The 10,188-nt window shown below is 42.1% G+C and overlaps 1 pseudogene; it reads left to right on the top strand.

Annotated features, from left to right (window-relative positions):
• Positions 1–171: 171 nt before the first annotated feature.
• Positions 172–9,928, top strand: LOC106969920 (phosphorylated adapter RNA export protein-like; annotated as a pseudogene).
• The last annotated feature ends 260 nt before the right edge of the window (positions 9,929–10,188 follow it).

Raw genomic sequence — 10,188 nt, 5'->3', positions numbered from 1 at the left:
GTTTCGAGCAAAAGCCCCCTCGTTCGTGGTCTTAACCACGTATCAGAAGCCGTTAACCTAACGTGGGTTTCTGAAAACAATTTGCAGATTAAGTCCACCCCTGCCCTGGACCCAAGCCTGGGCCCCACACAAAACCATTAGCCAGTGTAAAGAATTCGGCATCGACCATCGATGGCCGCCTTCTCCGTTCGATCAACCTCCCTTGTACATGTCTTCACAGTGTGCCTGCTGGACCTGGAGTCTCCCCCAAATGGGTGTCAGGTCTGGGGCTCCCCGGCTAGCTGGAGGATATGGACTCAGTTATGTGGGGGGAAATGGGAGAAAGTCAGTGTTGCCAATGCACGAGGGAAGGTGGGGTTACTCGTGAGACGGTGTGCGACGTGGGCCCGGAGCCAATCACCCCCGTCGTGCACTTTACATATCTTACGATTCTGTCAGTTATCCCTCGAAGCTGGGGACACGATGGAACGGGAGCCATCGAATAGAAAGAAACGGTTTTGAAACAAATGGCTAAACATTTGGGGGGAAACTTAAGCTGGATCCCTACCTTGTTCCATACACCAGGGAATCTTATGTGGCTCAATCATATGATTAAATACAAACAAGTACTTGAAAAAGGATATTTTTACAGTTAAAATACTGGTTTGTAGAAGGCCTAGGCATGACCTAACATCCAAAAGCCAGAGGGGTGGGGTGGACTATACAATACGAAGATCCCATGAAACAAAATATGAAGGGGGTGGAGACTGGGTGAAGATCTCTAACAAAGAGTTGATTTCCCTAATAAGCACAATACTCTTAAAAGCTAATCAACAGTCGTAGAAATGCAAAGTATGCGAACATACAGTTTAAAAGAGAAGACACAATTAACATCAGGAAAAATGGGGAGTCTCCTAATGCACGACGAAGTTGCATTGTTGGGGGTGGGGGTGGTCAGCCTTCATAGGCCCCACATGGAACTCATTAAAGCTATAATGAACCGTGGCTTGAACCTGGGGTCTACTGGAGCCCCCTTGATCTTCATCCCCGGGCTCATCCCTTAAGCTTGTGGTCCCCCCGGCACTGCTTCCTGGAGCAGCGGGAGGAAGTGCACCACCAACCACCGCACCGCACCCTCTGAAACTGGTCAAATGAAATATTAAGTTGATTCTGTAAATCAGACCAAAACGTCACTTATTTTCCAGGTAAAGTTAATCCGAACCAAATTAATCCTCTAGCATACATAGCTCGTCAGAAGTGAGCAAAATATAAGCCCCAAGGAGGGAAGAGAAAGTAGCAAATAACCTATTTCCACAAACCCTTCGAAAGCTTCCTATGTAATATTCCATCCACATAAAAACTGTGTGTATGCTCTGCAGATTTAATCGCAAAACAACCCTTAAAAGCCCCCCCAAATACACACTCCCCCAAATTAATAGCAATCTACGTAAGAGATTATGCAAATATGGCCAAAGACCAGCCCACCAATCCCCATCATCCTCCAAAGTACTCCAAATACATAACTAAAACCTGTGTACCAGCCATCAAGACCACGGCCCACCAAGATGACCGACTCTTCCAAAATGGCTGCCTGTATGCCCCCTCCGTAGAAATCCCAGAACCTTCTCTGAATAATCCACATAAGATTACCGTAACACTAGTCACAGATCCATCAAAATTAGCAAACAAATCCTCAGGCCATAGAGCAGTTACACCAAGAACATGATACCCCGGAACCCTACCCCCCTCGCTGGTCCACACTGGCAGACACTTTATAATGACCTCCAGAGGGAGGGTCACAAAAGCCACAATTATCCAGTACCTGTTATGTGCCAACCACTGCCCAATGAGCTTGTTTTGGCCATCACCACCATTTTACCAAGGAGTCAACAGAGGCCTAGAGAGGCCAAAGCACCTTGCTACAAGAAACATGGCTAGGAAACAGGGAAAATGGGCTTCAAACTCAGGTAGCCAAACCCCACTGCTTGACTACCACACCATACTGTCCTTCTAGAAGATAAAGAAAAAAGAGGGAAAGGTCTCCTTTGTTCCTTCCAGGATGCCAGCTGTCAGGAGTCCATGACTTGTGACCCCAAAGGGAAATCCTGCAGGGCTCTCCTGGATTCCGGAGCCAGTCAGGTGGTCGTGGGACAGATGGGTTGGTGGTGGAGCAGGGAGGGGGCCCTGTTCCCTCAGAGAGTGGCGTTGGACATACTCCTGCCCCCCCACCAGCTCAGAGGTCTGCTGTGGGGCCACTGTCGGTCACCCAAATGTGTCTGAGGGTTCCTTCTATTCCTCAGGACTCACTCCTACTTAACACGTTCCCATTTCTGTTTTCCCTCTGAGCTGGCCCCAAACATACCTTGTAGAGGGCTACTTTAAAATCTAAAATCCAAGATCTTCAGAAAGCCAAATAATTATGAAGAATTTCATTTAAATCTTCGACTACAAGTAGCCATTAGTTTTTAAAATTTCAGCTGAATTTTACATCTCTGTTTGAATGCAGAACAACCTATTTTTCTACAGGTAACAGTTTGTTAATCACAATGTTTTAGGTATCACTTTTGTTACTCGCGGTGTTTTAGATACCACTTCCCAAAGGTACATAGACTACATATAACTACAGACCTTTTAGAGAATAAATAAAAACATAGTAATAAACCACCAAGCCCCCAGTAAGGCCTAATAGGAGGAGGGTCTAGAATTGAGCATAATCTTTTTTTTATTATTTTTTTAATGTTTTATTTATTTTTGAGACAGAGAGAGACAGAGCATGAATGGGGGAGGGGCAGAGAGAGGGAGACACAGAACCCGAACAGGCTCCAGGCTCTGAGCCTTCAGCACAGAGCCCGACGTGGGGCTCGAACTCTCAAACTGCAAGATCACGACTTGAGCCGAAGTCAGACACTCAACCGACTGAGCCACCCAGGCGCCCCGAGCGTAATCTTTACCCATCTTCATTTTTATTTAAATGTGGGCAAAATCACACCCCCAAAATGACCACCACTGCAAAACCCTTCTATGTCAAATGGCATTCTCTTCTAATGGTTTCTTGGACATCTGGTCATCTCTTTATACAACAAATGTATGGGGATCCCGTGTGGGACCTCAGCCAGCCAGAGAGTTTTGCTCTCGTGGGGTTTCTATTCTATCAGGGGAGGCATACATTTACTAGATAAATAATCAAAAGAATTCCAGATGGTGACAACATCTCTGAGCTAACGACAAGACTGGGGCAATGGGGAATGGGAAGTATTTACGGAGGGATTCCACTTGAGGTAGAATAGCCAGAGAGGGCCTCTCGAGGGAGGTGACTTTTCTTATGGGAATGCAAAAGATGAGAAGGGGCTAGCCATCCATATATGAGTAGCTAACATCAGTATTTTTTATTAATATTGATTATTAAAGCATTATAATTGGGGCATCTGGCTGGCTCGGTCGGTGGAGCATGCATTTCTTGATCTTGGGGTCATGAGATCAAGCCCACATTGGGTGTAGCAATTATTTAAATGAATAAAAAACTAAAAAAAACACACATTATAATTAATTCTTTTGGGTTACTTTACCATGGGATTAAGTGCTGTCCTAGGCCCTTTTTGGGGACTATCTCATTTAATCTCTTTGAAACCCTTTGAGGATGCGTCCTATCATCTGTACAAGATGGACCCAATCTGTACACCACTGTACAAAATTGTGAAAAGTGATATCTAAAACACTCTGAATAATTTATGCAAATTATGCTTTTAACAACAGTTACACTAAAAACGCCACTGCAGTAAGCACTTAATTTGAGGGACTGCTACCCAGGTTCCTATTTTCGAGTTAGGGGATTTGGTGTCTCTGTGATAATCTTTCTGTGCTTAATTAAACACTCATATACTATGAACAACTCAAGTTTTCTGGTTTTGTCCCATTTATCCTCTGTATCGGTTAAGAATGTGTCCGGCTGCACATAACAGACCCCTGACCTGGAGTGGCACAGATGAAAAGAGGCTCGTAACTCACTTCACAAGAATCCTGAAGAATTCTGAGGGTGGTTTCTGATGTTATTTAAGCAGCTCATCAATGGCAGGCCGAGGCCTCCACGATTCTCTTGGCTTCTCTCTCAGGCTCACAAGACGGTATCACATCTTAGCCCAAGGCAGAGAGGACAGGGACAGACAGTCCAGCCAACTCCCTCTTTTATCGGGAATGCAAATGCTTTGTAGCTGTCCTTCCATTTTCTCCACCATGTGAAATACACACAGATGCCTGGAGAGCAAGACAGTTGAGACGGCTAGATAAGTAGCTAGGTAGCTGGGCAGACAGAAAAATATAGATTTCATAACAATATCTCTCTCTCTCTCTCTCTCTCTCACACACACACACACACACACACACACACACACACGATTGATAATTTTCTGTGGCACAGACCTTGAAGGAACATCTAGAAAGATATGTCGAGTTCCTGCAGTTTTTAAGGATTGGGGAAGAAGACAGGAGGAAACTTTCAAATCATAAGAGATTAATTTGTAGAATTCTATGTAAATCAGTTTGAAAGCCTAGATGAAATAGATGGTTGTCCAGAAAAAACACCGTATCTCAAAACTGACCCCAGGGGAGACTAAATAAATAAATAAATAAATTCTAAGCAAATCGGTTACCATAATACAGAGCCTAGTGAAGCACCATGACAAGAAGGCTCGGGGCTCTTGCTGGAGTGGGGAGGCAGTGAGTGGAAGGAAACATGAGGGAGGCTTTGGGGGCATCTGTTTCTAGACCTAACTGCTGATTAAACAACTGTGAGAAAATTTATTGAGCTATACACCTATGATTCATGCAGATTTCAGTCTGCATACTTAACAAATGTATACTTTGAAATGAGAGAAAGGAAGAAGGCACCAGACCCAGGTCGTTTCGCAGAGAATTCTACGAAACAGTTAAAGATCAAATAATTCTAACGCTGCTTAAATTATTCCAGAGTATAACCAAAGGAAAATTTCAAAGTTATTATTGTAAAGCAAGTATAACATGGATTCTAAAACATGCCAAACACTGCACCCGAAAATAAAATTATAGACCAATCTCACTTATGGTATCAGTGTGAAAATCTTAAAATAGAAGCAAACAGCATCCAGTATTACACTTAAAAAATAGTACATCCTGGGGCGCCTGGGTGTCTCAGTCGGTTGGGCGTCCAACTTTGGCTCAGGTCACGATCGCATGGTTTGTGAGTTCAAGCCCCACGTCAGGCTCTGTGCTGACAGCTCGGAGCCTGGAGCCTGCTTTGGATTCTGTGTCTCCTTCTCTCTCTGCCCCTCCCCCACTTATGCTCTGTCTCTATCAAAAATAAATAAATGTAAAAAAATTAAAAAAAAATAATAAGACATCATGCCTAGGGGAGATGTATTCTACAAATGCAAGGTTGGTTCAATATTAGCAGAACAGCAATATGTGCCAAAATTTAATACCCATTTATATTTTTGGAAATCAATAAAACAGTAATCAATGGGTGCCTTCTTAATGTAATGACTACATGTATACTATATATATAAGTATATATATATATGTATATATATATATCTCTGTATAATATACGTAGTACACCGTATATGTGCATATATAGTACCTAAAATATACTTTATCTCCTACATGTTTTATATATTAATATATTAAATATTATAAGTATATTAATTATATTTAAATATATTATTTATATTAATAATTGATTATGCAACCAATTACTATAGACATGTTAAATATCTATAAAATTTTTTTCTCCCCAAACCAACATTTTACTTAATGAGAAACCTCTAAAAGCAGGAACAAGCAGGAACCTCTAATGTCAGGAACAAGAAACAAAAAAGACAAGGATGCCATATTGCCATACTATTTATCATTGTATTGGAAATATACACTAATTCAATTAGACAAAAGAAAGCAATTAAAGGCTTGAGAACTCGAAAGAAAGAAGTAAAACTTCTATTTTTATCTTTCACTGCAAATGATGTAAGTATCAGGAGTCCCCCAAAAAAATCCACAGAAAAATTACTAAAAAGTAAGAATGTAGTAAAGAACAGGTTTATGAGATCAACATGAAAAATCAGTAGTCTTTCAACAATAGATAGAACATCCAGACAGGAAGTCAATAAACAGCTGACATGAACAATACTATCGACCAAGTGGACCTAACAGATATATACAGAACTTTCTTCTGAGCAGGAACAGGATAAATCAACGTTAGGTCACAAAACAAATCTTAACAAATTTAAGAAGACCAAAATTATTCTAAGTGTCTTTCCCATCCAAAATGAAATAAAACTAGAAATCACTAAGTAACAGTAAGAAATGAGAAAATTCAAATATGTAGAAACTAAACAATACATTCTTGAATGACTTTGGGGTCAAAGAGGAAATTAAAAGGAATTTTAAGATTTTTATTTATTGTTTGTTTAAAAAAATTTTTTTAGGTTTATTGATTTGTTTTGGGAGAGACAGAGACAGTGCAAGTGGGGGAGGGACAGAGAGAGGAGGAGACAGAGAACCCCAAGCAGGCTCCACGCTGCCAGCCCAGAGCCCGATGTGGGGACCAAACCCACGAAACTGCGAGATCATGACCTGTACCAGAACCAAGAGTTGGACGCCTAGCCAACTGAGCCACCCAGGTCAGGTGGCCCAGATTTTATTTTTAAGTAACCTCTACACCCAACACGGAGCTCAAACCCACAACCCTGAAATCAAGAGTCACGTGCAACTGAGCCAGCCAGGCACCCCGAGGGGAATTTTAGAAGTACCTTGAGACAGACAAAAATGAAGATACAACACACCAAAACCTAAGGGATGCAGCAAACAGAGTACTAAGGGGGACGTTTATAGTGATCAGCACCTACATTAAACAAGAGGAAAGATCTCAAAATAAACAACCTAACTTTACACCTCAAGGAACTAGAGAAAACAAACTAAGCATAAAGCTAGCAAAAGAAAGGAAATAATAAGATATGGGCAGACATATATCAAATATAAAAACAACAGGAAAGAAACCCCAGAAGTTGGTTCTTTGAGAAGATAAACAAAAGCAACAAACCCTTAGCCAGACTAAGAAAAAAAGGGAGAAGACTCGGGAGCATGTGGCTGGCTCAGTCTGTGGAGCAAGTGACTTTTGATCTCGAGGTCCTGGGTTTGAGTCCCAACTTAGGTGCAGAAATTGCTTAAAAATAATTTTTTTTTTTTAAAAAGAGAAAAGACTCAAATTTAAAAAATCAGAAATGGGGGGCACCTGGGTGGCTCAGTCGGTTAAGCGTCCGACTTCGGCTCGGGTCATGATCTCGTGATTCGTGAGTTCGAGCCCCGCATCCGGCTCTGTGCTGACAGACCGGAGCCTGGAGCCTGGAGCCTGCTTCGGATTCTGTGTCTCCCCCTCTCTCTGTCCCTCCCATGCTCTGTCTCTCTCTCTGGTCTCTCAATAATAAACATTAAAAAATTAAAAAAAAAAAAAAAGAAATAAGAGTTATAAGGGAATATTATGAACAATTCTATGCCAACAAACTGGATAACGCAGAAGTAGATAAATTCTTAGAAACATATAACCTACCAAAACTGAGTAAGAAGAAACAGAAAGCCTGAACAAACCAATAACAATGCAGGAGATTGTATCAGTAATCAAAACTCTCCCAACAAAGAAAAGCCCAGGACCAGATGGCTTCATGGGTGAATTCTACCAAACATTCAAAGAAGATTTAATACCAATTCTTCTTAAACTCTTTGAAAATAACAGAGAAAGAGGGAAGACATCCAAACTCATTTTATGAATCCAGTATCACCCTGACATCAAAGCCAGATAAAGATACCACAAGAAAAGAAAACTACAGGCCAATATCTCTGATGAACACAGATGCAGAAATCCTCAGTGAAATACTAACAAACCAAACTTAACAGCACATTAAAAGGATCATACACCATGACCCAGTGGGATTTACCCCTTAAGATGCAAAGATAATTCAATATATGCAAATCAATCAATGTGATACAATACATTAACAAAATGAAGGATAAAAAATTACATGAGCATCTCAACTGATGCAGAAAAACATTTGACAAAGTTCAATATCCACTCACGGTAAAAACTCTCAACAAAATAGGTACAGAAGGAACTCACCTCAACCCGGTAAAGGTCAACATGAAAAAAGTCCACAGCTAATACCATAATCAATGGGGGGAAACTCAAAGCTTTGTCCTCCAAGATCCAGTACAAGGCAAGAATGCTAACTCTTGCCACTTCTGTTCAACATAGTACTGGAAATTGTAGCCAGAACAATTAGACAAGAAAAAGAAGTAAAAGTCATTCAAATTGGAAAGGAAGAAGCAGACGTATCTCTGTTTGCAGGTGACTGGATTCACGTATGTGGAAAACTCTAAAGACTCAAAAACAAAAAGTGTTAGAATAAATGAATTCAGCAAACTTGCAAAATTAAAAATCAACACATAAAAATTAGTCACGTTTCTCTACACGAACAACAAACTATCCAAAAAGGAAGTTAATTTTTTTGTCAAAATTTTTAACGTTTATTTATTTTTGACAGAGAGAGAGAGAGAGACAGAGAGACAGAGCATGAGAAAGGGAGGGGCAGAGCGGGAGACACAGAATCGGAAGCCGGCTCCAGGCTTCGAGCTGTCCGCACAGAGCCCGACGCGGGGCCCGAACCCACAAACCGCGAGATCATGACCTGAGCCGAAGTCGGTCGCTCAACCGACTGAGCCCCCCAGGCGCCCCAGCGACAGAAATGTTTTAACTCTCCTCCCACACCAGAGGCCTTTTCAATTTGGCCTCAGAAGCCAGAAACCAGCTGTTCCTGGAGGAAAGAAGGTTAACAACACAGGGGGTGCTGTGCTACAAGAATAGACTCAAGATGCGGTGGCCACTGAACTTGGTATCTTGGGAACGGAGACTGCTACTGTCAGAGGCAGACAATCAGAGACCTACAACTACTTGCTTGCTAAGAAACTTAAGAGGAAATCTCAAGAACATACACAAAAGAATTAGACAAACATGTAGATGAATATATGCATGGTGGCCAAAAAAAAGGGGTGGGGTCAAAGGAAGAGGAAAATGGGCAAGGTCATCTCACACAGAAACAACCTGCTAAAGAGAGTCTGGGGGACAGACTAGAAATGAACTATCAAGGCTGGTAGGAGATCGCAGAGGACGATCTGCAAGAGAAAGTGGCTGATGAAATTTCATTCAGGTTGCAGAAACCAAAGAGAGATCTGATAAGCAGTGAGGCTGACTGGGGAACAAAGGGTCAGCTGAACTTCTGATGGAAACCGCTGAAGTCGCCTCAATGGCGGCCTTTCCACAATGCACGCTGGTTGAAGACCAGGTGGCGTTTTCCTGAATCTCCTGAAACCCATTCCTAGTGTCGATGAGGAACAAATTAAGGACGTTTTCTGCGCTGGAAATCAAAAGGAGTATGAACATAAAAAGGCTGCTCGGAAGAGAGGAACACAAGCGTTGGGGGGGGGGGGGGGAAGATGAAACAAGCTATTTAAGAATCTAGATGTTCAACAAGTTGACAAGACATGATGAGAAACTTCTGCAAGTGATATGAATGAGGGGCTGGCCTCTCTCTCTCTTTTTAATGTTTATTTGAGAGAGAGAGAGAGAGCGTGCGCGCGCGCGCAAGCAGGGGAGGGGCAGAGAGAGAGGGAGACGCAGAATCCAAAGCAGGGCTCCAGGCTCTGAGCTGCTGGCACAGAGCTCGACGCGGGGCTCGAACTCATAGACTGCGAGATCATGACCTGAGCTGAAGTCAGACGCTTGCTTAACCAACTGAGCCACCCAGGCGCCCCTGGGGCTGGCCTCTCTTGACAAGCCCCTGGGAGGCCGGGGAGAGACAAAGGTGGCCGCAGAGAAGCCATCAAGGTTGATGATTCTCACGATTTGGACTGGGTATCTTTCAGTACATTTTGAAGCATAAGCCTTTCTAAAATAACACTGTAATAAGCCATTTCTACTGAGATTGCTTTGTTTCACTTTGCACTGATAAACATAAAAATCTGGAGAGAAAGAACTGTTTTCTTGTTTAAAAAAGAATTGCATTTGTGGGGAAATGAATGTTATTGACAGAAACATTTCTCAAGTCTGACAAAATACTTAAAAGTATACAGCAGAGCATTTAGTTTCTCAATCTGTTGTATGTGTTGTTACTAATCGATAATTACTTTTGGCCA

This window comes from Acinonyx jubatus, chromosome A3 (genome assembly GCF_027475565.1).
Source record: "Acinonyx jubatus isolate Ajub_Pintada_27869175 chromosome A3, VMU_Ajub_asm_v1.0, whole genome shotgun sequence".
NCBI lineage: Eukaryota > Metazoa > Chordata > Mammalia > Carnivora > Felidae > Acinonyx > Acinonyx jubatus.
Note: the sequence above shows the minus strand (reverse complement) of the source record. Positions and strands in the feature narration are given on the sequence as shown.